Source organism: Hyaena hyaena, unplaced genomic scaffold (genome assembly GCF_003009895.1).
Source record: "Hyaena hyaena isolate Hyena2069 unplaced genomic scaffold, ASM300989v1 scaffold_357, whole genome shotgun sequence".
Taxonomy (NCBI): Eukaryota; Metazoa; Chordata; class Mammalia; order Carnivora; family Hyaenidae; genus Hyaena; species Hyaena hyaena.
The window spans coordinates 1,765,142-1,775,555 of NW_024080990.1; the positions used below are offsets into that span (position 1 = coordinate 1,765,142).

At 37.1% G+C, this 10,414-nt stretch overlaps 1 pseudogene; it reads left to right on the top strand.

Annotated features, from left to right (window-relative positions):
• The first annotated feature begins 1,825 nt into the window (after positions 1 to 1,825).
• LOC120243798 lies at positions 1,826 to 1,925 on the top strand (annotated as a pseudogene).
• Positions 1,926 to 10,414: the final 8,489 nt, after the last annotated feature.

Genomic DNA, 10,414 nt, shown 5'->3' on the forward strand with positions numbered 1-10,414 from the left:
GTTACTTCATTTAAATTTTATAACAGCGCTCTAGAGTGGAAGCTGTCATTGGCCCCATTGTACAAATAAAGGAACTTGATTCCACAGAGGGTAAGAAACGTGCTCAACTAAATTGTTGGTTAGTAAGTGGCAGAGCTGGGATTCATACTGAGGCAGTCAGAACTTCAAGTCTGAGTTCTTAATCATTCTGAAACATGGCCTTGTTGAATCTGGAACAAAGGAAGCCTTGGAAAGGAATGTAGGTACTTAATCATTGGAATAATGTGACTATAAATTAATGAATGCTCATTGAGGTGTTGTGATCAGAAGTACATAGATCAGTCTTGTGTAAGGTCAGTTAGTAGAACTTAAAGTCATGGAGAGACTGCACTCTCTAGTTTACTAAGGACTCCTGGTTTTTGGACTGAAAGAAGCCTGAGGGTTGATTCTGAACTGTAGGGACTCCACAGGGATTACTAATACCAGCCCCTGGTGAATAAAATCGCCACCAGGATCATCCCTCCAACAATCCAGCTTCTCTGCGAGGGAGCTTCATTAAAAAATGCTGATGCAGGGCACTTGGGTGGCTTAGTCAGTTGAGGGTCTGACTCTTGACTCTTAGTTTTCTGCTTAGGTCATGATCTCATGGTTGTGGAATCGAGGCCCACAAATGTGCTGTGTGCTGCTAGCACACGCTCTCTATCAGTCAAAATAAGTAAATAAACTTTTTTTAAAAATGCTGATGCAAATTTGTTCTATAAGTGGTTTCTATAGCAGATAATAAGGGATTTTTCAGACTTCAGTGCAATTTTCTTTTATGTGAACTCCTACGTCTCTTCGTTCATTGTGACTTCTGCTCTAATCTTATTTAGTGTCTCTGAGTACTCCTTATCTCCTAAATAGATCAAGTTACTCATAGAGTGATATTGTAAAGAACAATTGTAGCAGTTTTTGTTATGGTTTGTCCATTTGTAGGACTCAAAAATATTTTGAAAAGTCAAGTTGATTATTTAGTAAACTCCTAGTCATGTCGGGCCAGTTCTTCTTTCTGGGAAATGACTCCTGAGAGTTGGCTTGTGTCAGTTCTTACAAGGCAGGAACATCTGTTAAACTATTTTCTTCTTGGCATTTACAGAAATAGCTTTCAAGTTGTTGTTATGGTAGTTTTAAAAGTAGCATATTTTCTTTTTAGTCTCTTCTTTCTCTAAAACCAGTCTCTGGCGATCCAGCACCAGGGGCTAAGGCAGTGTTTTTTTTGTAGCTCTTTAACTTCCTTCTGGCTGAGATGATCATCTGGAGGCCTGGGCTCATCTGCAGGCACATCCATTAAAATAACTAAATCTAACTAATTGGGGCTGAAACCTCACTAGTTTCCTTCACTTCCATGTAGCCCTCCATGTCTCCTCTTTAACACTTCCCTAGAAAGTTCTCATATTGAACACAGCTCAGTCCAACAAGCTTTCCTTGGTACTTTCTCTTGTCTATGTATTTTTAATAATTTTTTCCTGACTACTCTGGTAATTGACATTTTCCTTCCTACCTCTACTGCCTTATCATTGAGACCAAGCAAGCTGCTCTCCTAGTTCTGGCTACTTCGACTAATTGCTCAAAGTGACTGCTTTTCTGTCTGTTGTATTATTAAAGGATTAATTTTTCACTGCCTTCCTGTACCTAACACAGTTGATACAGTGGGTTTGTTTTTTCAAGAGTGGAGTGTAAAAATACATATATACATAAAGCTTTCTAATTCTAAAAAAAATAAGGAAGGATGGAAGATGAAAGGAAGAAGAAATGATTCAGTTGATATCAGAAATTAAGCTGTTTTCCAAATGTTTCTGTCTTGTGCTTACTTTGGCAGTATGTTTACTAAAATTGGAATGATACAGAGATTAGCACAGCCCCTGCACAAAGATGACCTGCAAGTTTATGAAGTGTTTCAAATGTTTCTATCTCTTCTCTACATAATATAGCGAAAGGCCATTTACTATTTCCTACTAAGGAGAATAGAAATAATAGAAATAATTAAATGAATAATATTTTATTTAGTTTTCTAATGATTTTTATTGATGGATAATTATAAGCTGTAATATGTTGATTACAAGAACAAAATGGCTCTGGAAGTTTTGACCATATCTGCATCAATATGATGAAGAAATAAAATACAGGCATAGAGACTAAAACATTTATATAGAGCCAACAGGGGCTTAAATTAGTGGTAGCACCTTAGTTGAAATAAATGGCAAGCTCAGTGTTAGGTTAGCCTGACCCTAACTTACGAATTTGCTATTTGTTTCCTTTTGTTGCACCATGATTTTGTATGAAAATGGAGATAGAAAAGGTAGAGTAATATGGTCTTATAGTATCACTTTTTTGTCCAGAAGCTGGAGGCAATTTTAGGATGATAAAAACTTCATCTTTATACATCGACTGAGCAGGGTGAGGATGGGTAGAATAATTTTTTTTTTTCTTTTTCTAGAAAAGAGTAAAGTAGAACTGCTCTCTGGGTTTTCCAAGTCTGAATACCACTGTTGGAAATTGCTCTTCTTTAATATAATTCTCTTTATTAAAAACTGCCATGATTTCAAAGCCCAAATGTTGCAAAAAAGAATATATTTAGTCAGAGAAAATTTATTAAAGCATATATGATGTCAAATGTCAAATTTGTAGGAGACAAGTTCATAGGAACTGGCTGAGTTAAAGGTAAGGTTGCCGGAGTGTTCTCTACATTCACTCTTCTTCAGCTCTGGGATTCATTTCAACATAAAATAAGTCTTCCAGGTTTGCTCCCTTTCTTGTACCCTGTTGGCCTTCTAGGGACTTCTAAAGTGATGTTAAGCCCAGATTTACCTTCTCAGGGCAGGAGTCTCATCCAGAAATTGGCTTTCTCCCATTTGTTCTCTAAAGAGCAGAAATCCTTATTTATTTTAAATGTAGCTGTTGAGGGTTACTGGTCCCATTGGAAATTTTCTGATAAATTTATGTGGAGCCTATTTCATAGAGATCTATGTTGTCTTATGAGGAACGAGTTCTTAACACAAATGATTCACTATCTAAGTGCTGAAATGTCAGACATCTGTAGCAGATTGATGGGAAAACTTGGGAATGTGAGAACTTTGGGTGTTTTAAATCAAACAAATAAGTAACCTCATGGGACCTACTTTAGGCATGCTTCCTAAACTGACAATCTGAAACTGTATACTAGTTCTAGAAAATGATACTGTGCTGTGTCATATTCAGGAATGTGGAGAGTTATTATGTTAATAATTCTAAGTGAATCATGCCTCCTGTTATCCACGTCCCTGTGTCGTCTTCTGTGGTCACTAAGGGCTACCTCATGTGACTTGATTTGGCCAGTGGTTCAATAACAAATATGAATATAAATATGAACATGTGCTTGCACATGGTGGTTTCTCTCTTGAATCCCAGGTTGCCCAAGATAGTCTGCTTTATAAGCCAGGTAGAGGAAAATCAAGGCCCTCTATTCGGTACCACCAGCCAACTGCCAGCATGTGGCCCTCTGGTGTCAACCAGCCTCCAGCTGACTTGCCAACTGATTGCATCTGCATGAATCAGTCAAGTCAACATTGCATGAAGGAAAGACAACCTTCTCCAGTTGAGTTTTGCCTAAATTGCCTATCCAAACAATTGTAAGGAGATAAATGGTTCTTGGTTTAAACCATTAAGTTATGGAGTGGTTTGTTTCTCATCTCAAGATAACCAGTCTTTATGTGCTAGAAAGTGCATTGGCAATATACCCCAAACTGGGTAACTTCTTCTCATTATCCATAGAAAGATGTTGGGTAAATTACATTCTCTGAGAATCAGTTGGCTAATTAAAAAAAAAGGGGGGGGGGAATAATATTTGTATCTCTCTGTGGATATTATATATATTTAATTATAGAGGTCATTTAATTTGTTCATTCCTTTTCCAGCTGCAGATACAGATATTTGTGGGATTAAATGACTTATACAGTGTCACAAAAAATTACTAGTTGGTAGAAATTGAATTAGCTTTCTTTTACATAAGTAATAAACACTTAAGTCTTACATGATATGGGATAAGAGGATGGTCATTTGCATTAAAGAAAAAAAAAAAAGCAAAAACATAAAATACCCAGGATGGATTAAACCTGACAATAAAGGAATAAAATGAATAACAGGATTTCTTGGAGGATGTAAAAGAAGACTGGAATAGGTGGACAGGCCTGCCATTGTCCTTGAAAGACATGCTATTTGTTCAGATGGCAATTATTTCTGAGCTGATACATTAAAGTTCAGTCAACACTCTACATTTTTGTTGTTGCTAGTATCCAAAATGCTGATACTACAGCTCATCTGAAAGAATAATGAATGAAAATGACCAAGAACTACATTTAGAAAATAAAAAATTTATGAAAAAGGTAAAAACACTGGAGAAATAAGCTGTGAAGCTATTGTAATCAAGGTAGCATAGTTCTGACATCTTCACTCTTAGACAACATTCTTGCTTTCTATTCTATTGTGGAAACATAGAAGCAATTAGAAAAGAATTTTCATTTGTTCTTTCTACTACATTTGTCAGCCTATCTACATCTGTATCTAGATTCTTTGTTTCTTCTCCTGCCACCATGGATAAACAGTTCATGTTGGTATCCAATATCAACCCCTTTATTTTATAGGGGCTCCTCTTCCTTTGGCCTGTCAGACTTGGCTTTAACAATAGTCTCTTCTCTTGCAGTATCAACATTTCCTGCTCCACTGGATTAGCTACCAGTATACTATTGTGCTTTTACTTTTCTTGGTTTAAAAAAAGGGAGGAAAAAGGTTTACCTTGACCCCTTATTCTATTCCAGGTTCTATTCTATTTCTTTCTTTCAGAAAAACACCTCTTAAATTTCTGTAATCACTCATTTCACTTTTCTTTTAATTCTTTCTGGAAATGATTGCAGTCTTTGGCATATACCACTTTATCAAAATCACTCTTGTCAAATGCATATGATGCTTCTCTGTTGTAAAATATGGTGTTCAATTCTAGGGCTTCGGTTTACTCATTGTATTAGCAATCTTTACCACTGCTGATCACTCCTACCCTGTTGAAAGATGGTCTTCATCTAAATTTTAGGAAACCATATTATCTTCATAACGTGCATACAGTCTCAGGGCTTTAAACAATAGCTATGCATTTGTGAATTTCAAAGCATACCTCTAGCCCGGACACCTCATCCAAATTTCAAATTCATCCATCCATCCATCCATCCATCCATCCATCCATCCATTCAGTGTACTCCATTGGATGTCTAATAGACATCTCCAACTTAACAAGCTCAAACGCAAGCTCTAGAATTGTGACAGCCAAAACCTACTCATTTCATAGGCTCCTCCATCTGAACAAATGGCAACTACATTCTTCCAGTTGAATAGATCCAATATGATGATGATATCCCCCATCATCTTTATTCCTCATATCTGCAAATGCTGTTCCTCACATTTGCAAATGCTTACAAAAACTCTCCATCACTATCATCCTCATTCAAGTCATCATTCTTTCTTTCCTGGATTATTGTAACAACCCATAACTTGTCTTTCTTCTTAAGGCTTCCACACAGGCAAAATATGCCCCAGCTAAACTAAAATATCCACACTAAAGGAGTCATCTTACAATCAGTATGGCTTATATCCTTTTTCTTGAGGAAGTAGAAGCATATGTGGGTTCAAATTCACATTCCACTATTTACATCATTGAACATTTTTAGCCATTGCTCTTTCTTTTAAGAAATGTGTGTGTCATTTACTCTCTCTACACCACAGAGATTTAGAGGGCATTAAACAAATACAAAAACATATCTATGTATGTGAAATTTATAAAATGCTACCCAAATATAAAATGATAATAAATTGATAGTATAATTATAGTGACAATGGGATACATGAGTGTACACTGTCATAAAATATTTATAACTTCAGATTAATAAAAATCATAATATAATAATGACTGTATAGAATGTACTACACAAAATGAATGGGGGAGGGGGAAAAGAGTGTAGCCCAGCCACTTGAGATGAATTTGTCAAGATTTATTAAGCCCAAGGAACAATCTGCTGTCTAGTAAATTGGCATTTTAGCGGTGTCACAAATAATAATATGCTACACTTTACAATGCAGTGTCCAAAGGCTATTACAATCCAAGCATTGTACTAAAATTATATGAAAGTAATAGCATGGCTGCTATGAGAAGAGTACTTAGAAAAGAGCTTTTTAAAAAACCTATTTAGTACAATCACTGCTGCCTTTCGTCCAATAAAACTATATCTCAAAAAAAATATTGGAGAAATTAAATCCTCTGCTCCCAGTTCAGCCGCTACTTCTTAAGTAATAACCACAGGATAAAATAATTGTATATCAGAAGGGTGTCTGATATTCTAGGCTTGTTAGATTTAAACCACGTACAAGGGATTGTTGAAAGCTGACCGAGGATCCAGAAGATATGGGACCTCTCCATAACAGGCTACTTTTCAAATGAATTAAATGAGTCCTTTCCAGTAAGAATTTGGTATGAAATATTTTTTGATGTACTTGGTTTGGAATATTCTTTAGGTCTCTAGCAAAGGTGTGGAACCTTTGATGCATGCATTTTGTGGACTCTGTCCTTGTGTCAGTTCTAGAGAGAAATTTCCTCTTACGTTCAACTGATGAATTATTTAGTTAAAACTTTCTACAAATACAGGTTGAATTCTGAATAAGAAGGAAATACTAAAGCTCAAATGCTTTTTCTGTGCTACACTCTTCCTATCTTATGAAAAAAATAGTAGTTTTCACATGTTATTCAGATACTGGGTTAGATTTCCTTTATGGGCAGAAGTTAAGGGAGTCCATATACAATAATAATATAAAAGGGCATCATAATTATAATTGTCATTCATATAAATCATTCTACTTTTTTTTTGTAACAAACTTCCCTATCTGGTAGGAATTTTCTCAGCTATTAGAGCCACAAGTTTGAGCAGGAAAGATGTGGTCCTTGATCTGTTTGTATTGTATAATGTTCAAATATATGGGCTCTTAGTTTCTGACATCTCCAGACTCTATTTCCCTCCACTACTTCTTTTGGATCCTTTTCTTTCTCCACATGCACTTTTGAGGTCCTGCTCCGTCTGAATTCTGTTTCAAGCTAACACTCTTTAATGTGGGGATTGAGTCTAGAGTGACTTTCAGACTGTCACTTGTGAAAGCTCACAGCATCCTGATGGCTCAAGCCCCTTTCAACATTTCAGTGGGCCCCTTGCGGTAACTCCCAAACAGGAGTTTGAGCTAAGGTCCTCACACCAACTTATCCTTAGTATCTCCTGGCTGTTGGAGGTGTTCTTGCTCCCACCTCTCTCCCTTTTGCCTCGTTCTGCATAGCTGCTGAACTCACATCTTTTAGGTGGCTTAATTTGTCCACACCTGCTCATATTTGGAGCTAGGGGGTTACAGATACATTTTCACCTCTTTTCCTTGTTGATACTACCTGTGGGTTTTGGTTTTTCTCTTCTAGTTGCTCTTTCTCTTATTTATGGGGGTTGCAGCGAGATTCAAAAACTCTGCCACTATTGCCATTCTCCCAGAATTCAAAACATGTAGTTTTGAACTTGTCTGGACAAGTAGAGAATCTCTGGGGATGGAATAAAGCTAAGATTTATACACATGCCAGAAGTTATAACAGCACAGCTGGTCTGCACACAGAACTGGAAACTGTGAATCAGGCAGTTGTTTATCAATATCCGAATGTTTTTATTCTTGGAAAGCTTTTTTTCAGGCTGTTAAATCTATTCTTGCAAGCATTCTATGAATATGTATATATACATATCGACTGCAGACCAAAAAATGCACACATAATATTTTGGAACTGGGAGCCAAACAAGGATGCTACATTACCACCTGTGTCTAATTAAATATTTGTGGTAATTTTAATGTAGTCAAAAATTAAACCATTTGGTAGAGAGTAATATATCATATTTCCTCCATCAGTTATGTGTTTCAGAATGCTCTGTGGTTGATTGTTTTAACTTGGACTTGGTGTTTATAGCTTCTAGTGTTGTTTTTGGGTTGAATTTTACATTTAATATAACTTCTGCTTGCATCTCTTTCCTCCACCTTTCATCCAGTTAATTCTTCCTTATTGTGAGATCTTAGCTTGAATGTCATTTCCTTAAAGAGGCTTTCCTGACCACTCCACACCCTGACACCATTTACAATCTGTTTCTTCTTTTATTCTTTGTGATAATAATTAGGGTTTTCCCCCCTCTTTGGTAGCACCTAGGAAGGATAGATGCTTTGAATGAACAGCCAAACAGTCTCCTTCTGATCTGCATACTCTGTATTTTTTAAACTGTGTGATTTTGAGGAATAAGGGAGAGTCAAAACCTTTCCTAAAGATTTTAAGAGTCACATAACACAGAGCTTCCACTACTTGTTGAATACCTGATGCTCTGTGCTGTATGGCTTAATTAATGAGTGTGTTGGAGTAGGAATCATGGTTCCTAGATTCTCTTGTGAGGGTGCAGCCAGAACAGTGTCATGTAACTGGTGTTGGTGGTGTTCTTCTTCTTCTTTTGCCTGCACAATTGCTCTTCCACCATACCAGGAACCACACTTCTAGATTGTTATATTTACAGAACTTGACCACTATATCCTTAGGGTAGACAACTAAACCAAGTTGGCCAAATCAGAATTTCCTTGCAGAGACATAAAAATCAGAATTGAGAGGCACCTGGGTGGCTCAGCCTGTTAAGCATCCAACTTCGGCTCAGGTTATGATTTCACAGCTCATGGGTTGGAGGCCTGTGATGGGCCTTGTGCTGACAGCTCAGAGCTGGGATCCTGCTTTGATTCTGTGTTGCCCTCTGTTTCTATCTCTCCCCTGCTCATGCTCTGTCTCTGTCTCTCTCCTTCAAGCATAAACAAACATTAAAAAATATCAGGATTGAGTATAGCTGTTCTTTTCAACAGAGGATCTGTAAACCTCAGAGGTATGGTCAGCCATGTCCTACCAAGTGAACTTGTCATAAAGGAAAGTGGTATTCTGTGAGCTAGGATGATGATGCGGTCTGACGGACCTGAGAGATGGGGAGTATTCTGTTGGCATTTGTGGCCCTGGATGTAGTTATTTCTGAGGCTGACTGAATCTACATCTTTTGGCTCTCTAAGGAATTTTTGTGTTCTAAAATTACTTTTCCTTTTAGTACAGTCCCATTGAGTGGGTTTTTCCTAGCTACGGTCTGCAGAGACCTAATAAAAATACTAATTATTAGCTATTGAATACACATATGACACAACATTTAAGAGTTATAAATTCCTATTGATTTCAGTTGAGGAAATGAACAGTCACTGTGACAAGAGAAGGTTCATTCTCCAAACAGCACTTGATTATGTTAAATAGGGCATGCAAAACTATGCAGGATTTGTTGTTGACTTGGCAATTGATATCTGAAGTGAACTTGAGATTCATCTAAGCCATTTAACTATGTCTTCGGCATCTTCTGGATGTGTCATCCTTCTTAAATAGAGCTCAGCAAACTTCCTCAATAACTGTTACAGAGCTCATGGGAAGCAGTGACATGAATATCACCTAGACTTTCTGAGGCCCATCTTTAAATAATTAATGCTCTTGTTTAACTTCCTCCTGGCCTATCATGGCACCACTAAGAGATGGGAGTATGAGGAAAACACTGGGTCTAAATATCAAATTGCTATCACTGCCTCAGGCGTAGAAACCATCTGGGGCCAGGAGATAAACCTAACTCGATATGCATCTTCAAGGAGCTCTTTTGCTCTTGCAGTTATCACACAAACTCCCTGTGGCTGCTTTCTCAAGCCCCAGCCACTGATAGAATGTTTGAGCCTAGCTCCCTTACGGATTCTGTGATCCAGTACCTCCAAAGGCTGATTTTCATACCACACGCCTGGAACATGCTGAATTGGAGTCAAAGACGGGAACATTTGTTAAACTGTAGTTTATAAAACTAAGGAATAACTTTCTCTACTGGTTAGCTCTAGGTAGAATCAGAGGGAGAGACAAACAAAGTTTAGGGCTTTGGCAGGTAGAGCTACACAGGTAAGTCAGAGCAAACCAACAATATGGTAACTGATTTTCCTCTCTGACTACCAAAAATAGATTGAGGAAAAGGTGCCAAACGAACAGATGTTTTCAGTGCAACCTGGACCCTTCTGCTGATCCAGAATAAATCTTAGCTTCCTGGGATTGATCTTCTACTGTTCATTGGAATCATTTGATAATAAAAGCCATGTCTTCTTTTACTTTTCTTTTGCAAGTTTCTGCTATTATGACATCAATAAAATAAAATTAGGAAATGAAATGAAGTGAAAATAAGGAAAGTACTCAAGTTTATAAACTAATTAATAAACTAATTGTAAACAACTAATTAATATGTAAATCAGGACTATGCCATAATTGTAT